Raw genomic sequence first — 14033 nt, 5'->3', positions numbered from 1 at the left:
GTAGTCCTAACTTCGGACTCATTCGCACCTAGGTTAGTTAGGTTTAGCTGTAAATTTAAAATATAATTTCATTCTAAGTGATTCTAGTTTCTCTTCTTCACCCTCCGTCTGTCGCTCACTTAATTCGCTTGCCTCTTAGGAGGTCGCAGGTTCGAATCCAGCACAGGCCTAAAACAATGATTGTCGAATTCGTTTTCGAATTCATGTTTCGATCATAAATGATAATCACGTGCTTAGCGGTGAAGGAAAACATCGTGCGGAAACTCACATTCCCGAGAAATACATATCAGAGGTATGCGATCTAACCTGTATTGGGCTGGTTATCCCTTCGCGAGTTGGATGGTCAAATTTTCAGTTTTGGTAAGCGGACCCTGTGAAAAACGGGATAATGCTAAGGAGATGATGATGTTAGTGACATTGAAACGAAAACTTTGAGGAATGATTTAGACCATGATTTCCGTCGTAAAATTCATGAACATTTAAGTTTTTTTTTAAATTATTTTCAGTCCTATTATGTGCTTTAAGCTGCGTAGAACCCAAAATTAAATTAAGAATATCAAATTACTGAACAGTCTCCGTCAGAATCTTCCGTCAAGAAAAACACCTACCATCGTTTTTAGAACAATCGAGTGACATTTATATTTTTTTTTTCATTACGGAGTCACTAAGTTACACCCTGTATAAGTCCCATCCCACTGCTGGACCTAGTCTTACGTTTAAATTTGAGATCTAAGCTCCACAGCAGGTTGGTAGAGAAAACCCTAGAACCCGAATGTGTTTAGGAAAGTTCAACTTGACAGTCGATGAAATTAAAACCATAATGCGGTTTGTGTTAGTGCAACAGCAAACACAACAAGAACATAACATGCTCTTACATTCTCTAGCTGCAAACAATAAAATGCGGACGAAGTTTTAAGTTGACTATTTTTATAAAAGTCTAGACTGAACTAGTTTACGAGTGTACACGTTCCGCGGTCCCGCCGGAAGTCAACAACAACTCTATAAAATATTGTTTTGTAATTATTATACGAATGTCTATAAAACAACCTAAAATACGTACAGTCATGAGCAATATAATGTACCCACTTTAGGACTCTGTCGCACTAACATATTTGACATTTAGTGAGACTTAGAGTCCAATTTGTCAAAAAAGTTAATGTGACATGGTATCAAAGTGTATACATATTAATGCTCGTGACCCTACTTACCAATACCAGAGTTGAGAAAAAGTAATTTTAAAGTAGCATAGTAACAAACCTCGAATTAGAGTTTGAATTCATGTTTGGGTCATATATAATTGATATCTCGTGGTTTTCAGGATTGGCAATAAGTTCGCCCCCTGTTACATGGGGCTTAAAACATAGCTAGCTGGCGAGGAGTGCCTAGCCCTTCGGGGAAACAGGCGTGTTATATTATGGCAATAGTATACTCCAGACACTTCATACAAACAATCTCGTTTTACACAGACATCACCCATTGTCGTTATCGTACACGCGCATCTGTGTGTAACGTCTGACGCCATACGACTGAAGACTAAACTATGGCCCAGGGGGGTGAGGTAAACCTAGCTCAGATGCTGGTGGGGAGCGGAAAGTTGCCGTTTTATACGTAGTATTATTTCTTATTCTATGGTTATAGCAACAAAAATGCTTTGGTTTTTCTTAATACTTTGTAGTTATACAGCGACAAGATGATTTAAAAATACCCTGACTCCGAGCTAATTTAAGTCTGTCATTAACCTTACAATCCACCCATGTGACAGACGCTCTTGGAATCGCGAGCGATTGGCATTTCTACGGGTGTGGCTCCATTTCAATCCGGAAAGGATCAGCCAATGCAAATATTTGCATATTCATAAAACGAAATAGTCCAAGTTTATGAGAGGACACAGCCATACACATGCGACAACCCCGAGGGAACTGTCGACAATGGCTCTGTGAAATATTGTTTTAATCTCACATTACACGTCACACTAGCACATCAGTATTTTAAAATTTATCACAAGGGAATAAATCATCCATCCTTGACAGGAAAAGCATTTTTGGCGCTTAAAAAATTATGCTGCAAAGGCACGGATTTGTTGCCAAAAATCCCAGTAATATTTCCGACGGCCCATCCACAATTTTATTTATAGTACGCATTAATTAAAATTTTAATAAGATTCAACGGCAACAGCGTATTTAGGACAAAGGAACCTCGCAATGTGATGAAATAAGTCAAATACTAATTTCCAAGTGAAATGTGGTTTCCTCCTTTGTTTTAATAAAATTTAATTTGCGCGTAATTAGCTTTTATCTTTTATTTGAAGAAACTGTCTGTCTCGGTGACATAAACTCGAACAATGAGATGTATTAAACGACCCTGTTTTAATTCTTGTTCCTTTAAGGAGTTCATTGACAGTTTTAATCTGATTTGAAAAGTCTTTGATAATTATCATTTCCAGTTTTGAAATCATTTGTACCCGTTCAAGAATTTAGGACCTTAATTCTAACTGCTCTACTAATTTGGAAAATAGAATATAACGTGAAATAAGAGTTGCTCCAAACAAGTTTTTTTCTTCCAAACAAGGATTTCAAGTATTTTGATCAATTAGAAGTGTAGAAGTGTAGTGTAGAAGTGACTGTCCTAGGATAACAATCGATATTATAATTACTTCACAATAACTTTACTAACTGATCCGTGATAGCCCTGTTCAGAGAAAGCGTGACTTGCATCGTATAGTCACAGGTTCAAATTCCGGCTCGGCTTCTAAACTTAAATTATTATTATTCATGTTTGAATCAATTATTTCTAACTTTTTATTATCACGTGGTTTTCAGTATTTTTGCCCGGTTTATGGCCGAAAGCTCGCTCTCTATTACATGGAAGTTAAACGTAGCTAATAATTCTATTCGCACTGCTTCCACTTCTTCTTCTATTGTGTGGGTTATGAGGTGGATTACCAACCTCGTCAACCCTCAGGGTTACTATTGAACCGCCAAAGGCCCCTGATGACTCATATAACGATTACGTCACGTACTGCTTCCACTGAAAGCCCTCCATAACTATTTATAGCCATAAATAATGACTCATTATTTACTCACGAATGTCCAGTGAATTAATCTAGTAACATGCGACGTGTCATAGCATCATTGGGCCCAGGTGTTACCATGATTGATGATCTGCAGAAATTACTGCGCTTTATTAACATACAATTAACTTCAATTTCGCTTGATAGCTACGTTGACAAAGAAACTACTACTTATTTGGACGTGACTTATTGTAAATTTACTACTTGGCCGCAAATGACATTAACTACTTGGCCTGAGAAACTGCTACTGTATCATAGTGATTTAGATCCAACATTTGAGATCAATGCACACAGAAGCGGTCGGTTTTTTAACCGATTTCAAAAAAGAAGGTTGGTATCAATTTATCTGTATGTATTTTTTTGTTGCGTTCTGTGTACAGTCATGAGCTATATCATGTACCCACTTTAGAACCCTGTCGCACTATCATATTTGACATTTAGTGAGACTTACAGTTGAATTTGTCAAAAAAGTTAATGTAACATGGTACCAAAGTGTATACATATTAATGCTCGTGACCGTATGTCAAGATTGAAGACCTACTACTCAAATTACTGTTATGATTAAATTCGCCGAGATACACGTGAAATTATTAAATCATGTAAATGTTGAATGTGACAACAATATTGTAGGCAAAATTAATAAGATTATTATTTGCTTTTCTTGCCCCAGAGAGAATAGAAATAATACCTTATCTTAACTGCAGTGAATCCTTAAATGAACAAATGAACTTATTACCACTTCTTGTGTCTATGATCTGTATTGTTGGTATCCAATGCAATACATAAGGACAAAAAGAAAAGCAAAAATAGACAAATTTTAATGGTTCCGCTTATTTCTACTAGAAATCTCTTCCAGCAGAACAAAGAGACGTTTTATTATAACCTTTTTATTCCCGCCCTCACAAAAAAATAAAACGCATCCACACTCGAGATAAAATTTAATTACAATTTACGTTTAACTTTTCCGTTCACACGTCTACCATGTTCCGTTTTTTTTTCTCATTTATACACTTAGTTAAAAAGTTTGTTTATTTTAACTATCAAAGAATATAATCTTGATCTCGTCAAGTTATAGGTAAATCTCAATACAAAAAGACGTGGTTTTCAAATAAACTTCTTCTTCTTGTATTATTTTGTTTTAATATGTGAAAACAATAAGTATGTCGAATAAATATTTTTTCTTTCTTTCTTCTTGCTTTCTTTCTTTCTTTCTCTGCCAACATAGAATAAAGAATACACTTATAGAACGGTAACTCTCCGCTCCGCACCAATTAGAATCGGGCGCTGACCTCCTCTGCTTTTACCTTAGCCTTACAAATACAAAACAAAAATATACTTTATCGCACCAACATAAAAGAAAATATTTACAAAATTGACTTAACTAGGTACATTGCAAATGGCGGCCTTATCGTTTAAAGCGATTTCTTCCAGGGGAAGAACGCGCGCGCTGTGTCGCTCGCACTTGCGCGTTAGGCGGCACGCAGCAAGGATGAAATTTTAATATGAAATGTCCGAGGCGTACTGCCAGCCTAAATAAGTTTTTTTGTCATTCACACGTGTTCCATGCCCAACCGCGTCATCATTAGTTATTAGACAGCTTTGTTACAAAAGACACAACTCTCGCTAGTGATTCCAGATGGCCAGAAAATTTGGCAATTCCCGGAATTTTGCGTTTAATCTCATGTCCAATTTTCTCATGCCGTGCGTGCGTTTGAAGAGGTTCTTCTCTTCTTTTAATCCTTTTATCTGTTGGGACGTGGAGCTCGAAAAACAAATTTCCATCTGTTATTCGCATGCTATCTTTACCAGTACCTGTAGCTTGCTCCCATGACATGCCGAGAGTTTGAGTTTGAAGTGGTTGCAAGTTATAAAATAAAGATTACTTTACTTGTATGGTAATAATAATATTATTAAATAACACTCTGACCACCTCGTTCGTAATGTATAGCGTGAGTTAACGTATATACTGTATAATGTGAATGTACAGTCACGAGCATTAATATGTATACACTTTGGTACCATGTCACATTCACTTTTTTGACAAATTGAACTGTAAGTCTCACTAAATGTCAAATATGTTAGTGCGACAGCGTCGTAAAGTGGGTATATTATATTGCTCATGACTGTACGTGTGTAAATTCTTCCTCTTGTGGGTGCAAATGCTGGAGTCGCGGCACGATCCTATTTCTAGAGCTTTTGTGATGCATGAGCCGACAATTTTGTTCTTTTTTGTACCACGCCGGCGGGGTTTTGAAGTGTTTATTATCAGGAGCTGATTGGCCGCCTCTATGACTAGAGTAATCGGATCGTCGGGATCGTATATTACGTCCTTTGGACGCCGATACTTTTCAGTACCGTCCCTTAGCGGGATGTAATCGGAAGCCACAACTATCAGGGGATTTGGGTGGTGCGGAGCAGAATCGAAGAAAGTTTTGAAGCTAATTTGAGCCATTAGGCATAAGCCTATATTTTATTTTATGTAAGTAGCTACGAAAGTATGGGCCATGTTGCCCTATTTAAATAAGTAGATGTATGCACTGTTAACCGCCTCCGTGGTCTAGTGGTTAGAGCGTTAGGCTCACGATCTGGAGGTCCGGGTTCGATTCCCGATGGGGACATTGTCGAAATCACTTTGTGAGACTGTCCTTTGTTTGGTAAGGACTTTTCAGGCTTGAATCACCTGATCGTCCGAAAAAGTAAGATGATTCCGTGCTTCGGAGGGCACGTTAAGCCGTTGGTCCCGGCTATTAGCCGTAAAAACACCTCCACCAACCCGCATTGGAGCAGCGTGGTGGAGTATGCTCCATACCCCCTCCGGTTGATTGAGGGGAGGCCTGTGCCTAGCAGTGGGACGTATATAGGCAGTTTATGTTATGTATGCACTGTTAGAAAGGATAAGTATATAATAGAATCGAACAGTCTAATCTCGACTAATATATCACTACGCTAATGAACGTCACAACACTGGCTTCTGTAGGTACTTTGACAGATTAAAGGAGCATTGAATCTATTATAAACGTTATCTTAGTAAATTAAAATATAAACTAAACGTTCTGTTTTAGAGTAGGTACTATAAACATGTATAAAACTGACACTTGAGGTCAGAACTATTAGGTACGTACTTATCGATCTACCTGGCATCACAGTCTGAATTGAAACCTCTGAGCGCAGCAACTTAAAAACAACTGGCTAAGCACTAGCACTTTTCCTATTTTGCCGACATCTCCGAAACTATTAATCGGCGGGAAAATTTTCCGAGCTTTTCGTTTTTTCCGGATTGGAGTCCATTAATTACTGGGGCGTATTTTTGTCGCTGTCCATTAGAGATACGTCGGTTCGCCATTACCCCGAGATTAATGACGTGGCTAACGAAAATCTAATGCCGCTTTAAACATTTCCTTAGGAATAGATCACTTTGCAATTAAGTCGATATATCAAGCTCAATTGACGTAGGCTAGAATAATGTTTAAGTGTGTTATCGATATCTTTGCGACTTCGAGCAAAATGTGAATTTTGTCGCGGTCTGCTCTGATGTGTATAGGTATTTCTTTGATATCCCTCTTTCATCATACTCGTATTACAACAATACTATACGTAAAAGTTTGACTGGATGCTTTTTTATACTTTTTAGCGCAATGGAGCTGAAGACAGAGAGGATTTTTCCAATTCATACGCCCCGTAAGAGTATTCATTTCTTTTTGTGTTTTTGAAGATCAGATCATCATCACCAGCCCATTAACGTCCCCACTACTGGGGCACGGGCCTTCCTTATGGATGCATGGATAGGGAGATCGGGCCTTAAACCACCACGCGGGCGCAGTGCGGATTGGTGGTTATTAACAACTACTAATGCAGCCGCGGCTAACGGCTTAACGTGCTTTCAAAAGCACGGAGGAGCTCGAGATTAAACTTTTTTTTGTGGTCACCCATCCTATGACCGGCCTTTGCGAAAGTTGCTTAACTTCAACAATCGCAGACCGAGCGCGTTTACCGCTGCGCCACCGAGCTACTCATCATTTCATTATATTTTTTTCAAAATAAAATACCTTATCTCTTTCTTATCAGATAGTTTGTGGCTCAACTGCTTTTCTTGACAGGTTTTCAGACTGTATCGTAGTACAAAATGTTTTTAAAGAATGCATCTCAGTTTTGTGCCCGTCAGTATCACCGGTCACTTGTATTTTGTCAGTATATTTTTGTCGGTGAATTGCTGCTCAATTAGTGCCTAGAGAATTGCTTCCAACGTATTTTAGCAATCATATGACAATTAAAGGTGACCGGCGCTTCTGACGTCAGGATGGCCGGTCACTCGGTGTGTTTATATATAGAGGCCAAAAGACGATAATTTAAAAAAATGTTTGCTTGGATTGTCCCACTGCTGGGCAAACGCCTCCCCTCTGAGCTTCCATTTCTGCCTGTCCTGAGCGATCTCTCTCCAATCCGTCTGAAACCCGTCCAGGTCGTCTCTCCATCGCTTCCTGGGTCTGCCTCTGCCTCTGCGTTGGTGGCAAGAGGTGTCCACTCCGTGATAACTTTTACCCACCTATCATGTTGCATTCGGCAAACATGACGATTATATTTATGAGCCAATAATTGCTTCCCATTTTGTACCCACAAACTCATAACACGGAAACCTTATCAGTGTTCAGGAAAAAAAGATATCGCCAAATATTACTTTTCCAAAAAAAGTAGTACGCAATGTTTCGGATAAATGACAGTTTACTCAACAAGGGTTAATATACAAATAATTCAAAGTTCCACTTCAGCTTCTACGTTCAATAACAGTAATTTTATATGCATTTTTCAAAGCAGCCAGGCGCACTACCAACTGGGCTAATAACCCGCTAATCAGCTCTACCATTCATAAAAGCAAAGTCTAACTTCACGAGACGGTTAGAAAGAGCAGCATCGTTAGCTTATAAGGCGGTTCTCACACGGCGACTAAAGCTTGACGCTGTAACAAGCGTTTATATGATTTTAACATCGCACTGGGATATGTGAAGACGCGTGTATCCGGAGGCCTTCGATTACGGCTGGATATATCACAAATCACTTTGTAAACCTGTTTTTTCGTTGTTTAGAACGTTCCAGGTTAAAACACCCGATTGTCCAAAAGTAAGATCGTTCCGAGCTTCAAAAAGCGTTACCATGAATTCGTTGATGATGGCATGTCATGGGTCTCTGGTGGTTTAATAATAATTCTAACCTGGATAATAATGTTGGCCGGTCATTGACCTTCGAAGAAGAATGGGGTTATAAACTAGAAGCTCATAAATGTAGGCGACCGTACTGCCTAGGAACTTACTAATTCACAGAGCGTTCCTAAATTTTGACAGTTCTCCATATTGTCCAGCTAAAAATCGTGATAAATTATTATAAAATGTAGAGCACCTTGGAGCGTATCTCGTCTGAAGGATGGGTTACGAAAAAGAAAAGCAGTCAGTTGGAAAAAGGCAGTTTTGATTTAAAATAAGTTTTTGTAAATTTTCTTCTTTCCAAACTTTACGGAATAAATATAACACTATGATTTTGCACGCTACGCAAAGGGTTATAGAGTAAAAATACACTTCTCATCAAAAAAATCGAAACACCTTGCAAGTTTACGTTTTGTCAGGATTATCAGAAAAATGTGTACATTTAGGAATAAATGTTAAATGTCGTTTAATAGTGAGTTATATGAGCTTATCAAATCTTAATGTTAATGTTCTAAATTTAAATGAATTTTTCATAGGTTTCGTATTTTGTTAAATGAGTCATTTTTATTCCGTATGGAGTATAAAGGAAATGGATAAAACAACACACGTAAATGAAAAAAAAAGCTAAAAAACGTTTATTTAATAACTTGTATTCCCTCCCCGAGCTCTAATTACTGCTTCCATACGGTTCTTCATCGATCTGATGAGAGTCACGATCACATGCTGTGGTATATTGTCCCATTCCTCTTGGATTGCATCTTGCAGCTGGCTAAGTGTTTCTGGGGCAGGATCTCTTGCTCGAATTCGTCTCTTTAATTCATCCCACAGATGTTCAATGGGATTCATGTCCGGGCTTCTTGCTGGCCATTCCATAATAGAGATATCGACTTCGTTAAGATAATCTCGTACGACGCCCGCGGTGTGAGCCCTATCATTGTCGTGCATGAATATGAAGCCGTTGCCAATAAAATGTGCATAGGGCATCACATGAGGCTCGAGACACTCTTCGACGTACCGATGACAGTTTAGTGCAGGCAGACGTGGCCCAGACACGAAAGCAAGCTCTGTCTTACCGTCGGCGCTGATTCCTCCCCAAACCGTCCACAAACCGCCACCATAGCTGACCTTTTCTTCAATGCAGCATTGTGCATAGCGTTCTCCGTCTCTTCTGTAGACCTTGTTCCTTCCGTCGTTACCATACAGCATAATTTTACACTCATCAGAAAAGAGAACTTTGCTCCACTGTAGGTATGACCAATTTAGGTGCTCACGTGCAAAGTTAAGGCGCGCTCTTCGATGGTCTGCAGTTAATTTCGGCCCATTTGCTGGCTTATGCGGTACCAGTCCACGATCCTTCAACCTTCTTCTAATTGTAGAGTCACTTACAGCCACCCTTCGTACAACACGAAGCCGCTGCTGCAGTTGAAAAGCGTTAAGGCGTCGATTTCTTAAAGAAGTTGTTACAATAAATCGATCATCTCGCTCAGAAGTGACCCGATTCCTGCCAGATCCTGAACGGCGCGTGAACAAACCAGTCTCCCGATAACGTTTATAGACTCTATGAACAGATGACAGGCTTAGATGCAGTCTTGCAGCCACAACACGCTGACTAAGGCCAGAATCCAGCAATGCCACAACTTGGGCGGCTTCTGTGGGCGAAGTATCCATACGTTTTAGAAAAAAAATCTTTTTTCAGACGTCCCAAAGTCACAGTATTGAAATAAAAAACAAAAAGTTTAAGGATAGGCGCCAATTTTTAGTTTTTAAACGCTAAATGTACTCCAACCCTAAACACACATTTGTCTCAAAGCAGTGATTCATTTCGTTTATAAGATAAACAAATGAAATTCTAATTTTGAATTTAGAATTTTCGCTTATTACTGTAATGGCCAAACTGCCAGCTATACATTTATGTATTTTTTTTCATCGTATGAATTATTTTTTGTGTTAAATTCGGACAGAAACAATGAAAACGGAAGTGTTTCGATTTTTTTGATGAGAAGTGTATATCTAAACCAATATGTTTTTTTACTCAAATAGTATGGGGACTTATCAAAATTTACGAAAACTCAGCAGTAGCGACAGCTGATGGGAGAAATAGGAACTTTTTATCCTCATTATTGCTGTCGCATGCAGCAGCGTCATACGTCACCGTGTAAGAACCGCCTAACTAGAGTGCAATCCGATCTCCTTCATAAGATACTCCTTCGAATCAAACCTCCGCTGCAAACGGGCACAAGTCAAATATAAAACGTAACGATTGAAAACAAAGGAGCTTGCAGTTAGTGAGTCAGCACTTGAATTGCGCGTCTCGTTAGACGTGCAATTAGTGAGGAGCGAGGTCGGAATGTTTCACTAGTCTCTCGGATCTAATCTAATTCATTGACACCAAAATTGCTGCAGCCAATTAGTATCGAACTAGCTTTTCATGATGACTTTGCAATTAGAATTTTCTAATATTGTGCGTTATCGGTTAGGTACGTCCACGAGTACTAATATGTATACACTTTGAAACCATGTCACATTCACTTTTTTGACAAAGTCAAATATGATAGTGCGACAGGGTTCTAAGGTGGGTACACACATTCACTTTTTTGACAAAGTCAAATATGATAGTGCGACAGGGTTCTAAAGTGGGTACACACATTCACTTTTTTGACAAAGTCCAATATGATAGTGCGACAGGGTTCTAAAGTGGGTACATGATATTGCTCATGACTGTAAGTACTTATTGCTTGTTAGTTGCTGTCCGGGCAAGTAGCAAATATGACAATTGTGCGGTAAAACAACAAATTAGTCACGTTTTAAAAAAAACTTGTTACCTATTTCTCACTATTTTAGTGTTTCGTTTACCCCATTATTACTTAAGATTTTTGTAATTTAGTAGAATAGAAACATCGTGATATCAAACATCTAAGCATCATCCCGTTTTTCACAGGGTCCGCTTACCTAAAGTGAAGATTTGACAGGTCCGGTTTTTTACAGAAGCGACTGCCTTTCTGACTTTCACTTAAGTCATATACCTCCGAAAATACATTCTCGGGAATGTGGCTTTCCTCACGATGTTTTAAAGAAAAGAAAAAAGTTATTTATTTCAACAAAAAGGTACAATCATTGCCAAGTGTAGCGGACTTCTGTTAAGTGAACAACACCTGTGTTAGAAGACCGCGCTCTTCAATATCGATTACTAATGGTACCAATACAAAAGCTTAAAGAAATAAGTAAGTAATAAGTAACTTATGATTAAAATAAAAATATATTTGTATTTTTTTTTTTTTTTGCCTAAAGTGTTCAGTTGAGAGTGGCAGTCTCAAGTGTGTGTAATAAATTAGAATATTATGTAACTACCGTGTTCTTATGTAAGATGAATGTATGTAAGCGTGTGTGAGTGGATGTGTGTGTTGTGTGTGTACTTTACAATTTATAATTTGTGTGTGTAGATACCTATATGTTTAGATATACAGTTATAATATATATGCATGTATCTCAGAGCTAGGGTTTAGGCTTTTACTTCACAGATGAGCACGTGATAATCATTTACGAACCAAACATGAATTCGAAAACAAATTCGTCAATTATTGGTTTAGGCCTGTGCTGGATTCGAACCTGCGACCTCAATGTGAGAGACAAGTGTTCTACCAACTGGGCGACCACGGCTCCACACCATCAATTATCTAAGATCCAAACTTGAATTCTAAGTCATAAAGTCGACTTCATTGGTGGTTGAAAATATAACAAATTGACACGTTAATAAACTTTATACGACTCAGATTCAAAGACTGGCCGATAGGTCACTCCGTAATACCATATTCACAACGAGCCTATCAAATATTAATACGCAAACCGTTTTGCAAACACTCAAACCTAACACCCACTGGAGCGGTTCTTAAAATTTTATAGTGTCGTAACTTGAAGCGAACGGACTTACATAAATAAAACTATGAAAAATGAATGGCTCGATTCCTTTATTCCTATTTTTTCCTCCATTGGAGTCCAAATAACGCGCTCGTTTTCCATCCGGGGTCATAAATTCGGTGGCTCTGCCCCACGACCCATTTGCAATTGAAAGCGTTCTTTATAACAGGATGTGTCCGGTCGCACTTTTACGACCGACTGTACAGTGCTTGTACAGTCAACGATAATACCCGTGTACGTAGAATTCGGTTTTTATAGCCAGTATTCTATTTGTTTACAGGCGTGATGGGCTCACCCCACCACGACTGGAATTCTATTGTAGAGTTTTATGAATAATTTGCTTATGGATTAGATACAATTTCTTATATTTATTTGTTTCATTTTATTAGTGTCAAATGTGTTTTATTTGCAGTACATTCTATCTAATAATTAACAATAAACAAATTTGGCGATGAAAAGACATAAAAATGGAAAATACAAAAAAAAAAAAAAAACAGATTAGATTAGATTGATGAAAAGTAAATTTGATTGGATTTGGTCGTTTTGTGTTACTTAATAGTAGTAATATCTAAGTTTATTTTATAACGTTTATTTTATAATTATTTTTTTTAACATTTTTTTTATTTTGATGTCGCAGTTTTGAACCAATGTACAATGTGTAATTGAGTCGTGTACTAGGTTCAAGATAAATTATGAAATTCTGATTACTAAATAAAGACAGATCTAAAACTAAGGACTCATTTTACTTTTTTCTATGTAATAACTGATTTATGAATTTTAATCAAGAAAACGTAATAATAGGTTCGACATTTTATCACGTTTTTCTATGACGTCACAGCGAGCTTTTTCATACGAATTCCATAGTAATATCGTGTTTTGACGTTTTGTAAAAAGTAACTGATTTGACTAGTAGGAAGCTAGCGTATTTATGAAGTGTTATAAATAAATAAATAAAAAAGTTGACAGCATAGTAACTACTTGTGTGTAAGACGCCTTATGAGTGCTTGCCTTGCAAAAGTCAGCCATTCTACACCCCAAACGTACAAAATTACTGAAGAAATAAATAATGAGATTGGTAGAAATTGGTTTATTGTGAGGAGCTCGGTGGCGCAGCGGTTCACGCGCTCGGTCTGCGATTGTTGAAGTTGAGCAAATTTCGCAAAGGCCGGTCATAGGATGGGTGACCACAAATAAAAAAGTTTTCATCTCGAACTCCTCCGTGCTTCGGAAGGCACGTTAGGCCGTTGGTCCCGGCTGCATTAGCAGTCGTTTATAACCACCAATCCGCACTGGGCCCGCGTGGTGGTTTAAGGCCCGATCTCCCTATCCATCCATAGGGAAGGCCCGTGCCCCAGCAGTGGGGACGTTAATGGGCTGGTGATAATGATGATGGTTTATTGTGTATAATTATCGGAAGCGGAAATAACAGTCGTATTTCGTCGTCACTCTATCTTAGTATTCTCTTTTTTGGCGTTGGTTATTAGCGACATCTGTTAGGTTTTTTTGGTTATAACGTTACATTTTCAAATAATCTTTGGCATTGACATCATCGTAAGGGAACTAATTGTTTCATTAAATAAGCGCTAGATGGCGCTAGTCCGTAATAATTACATGAAATGTCTGACTTGTCTTACGTTCTTTGGATTACTTACATGAAATATCTGACTGTTCCAGTATGTCCTATTTCATTGTTGCTGGTAGTTTTACAATAGTTATTTTTAAATTAGTTTACACCATGGGTAAGTAATTTGCATAGCAGTAAAGTTACTTCGGGTGCATACTTTACTGTAAAAATAATGCTTGACAATTTTTATCAAAAAAATAGACCTGGCTCTTAACGCTCTTAAGGATAA

At 38.1% G+C, this 14033-nt stretch overlaps 1 protein-coding gene across 1 annotated transcript in view; it reads left to right on the top strand.

The window, feature by feature from the left end:
• Positions 1–14033, top strand: part of LOC126366837 (antichymotrypsin-2-like) — a 303399-nt gene that overhangs the window by 173518 nt on the left and 115848 nt on the right. The gene's annotated exons all lie outside the window — the stretch shown is intronic.

Source organism: Pectinophora gossypiella, chromosome 5 (assembly GCF_024362695.1).
Source record: "Pectinophora gossypiella chromosome 5, ilPecGoss1.1, whole genome shotgun sequence".
Classification (NCBI taxonomy): Eukaryota; Metazoa; Arthropoda; class Insecta; order Lepidoptera; family Gelechiidae; genus Pectinophora; species Pectinophora gossypiella.
This window is presented reverse-complemented; position numbering and strand designations above follow the sequence as displayed.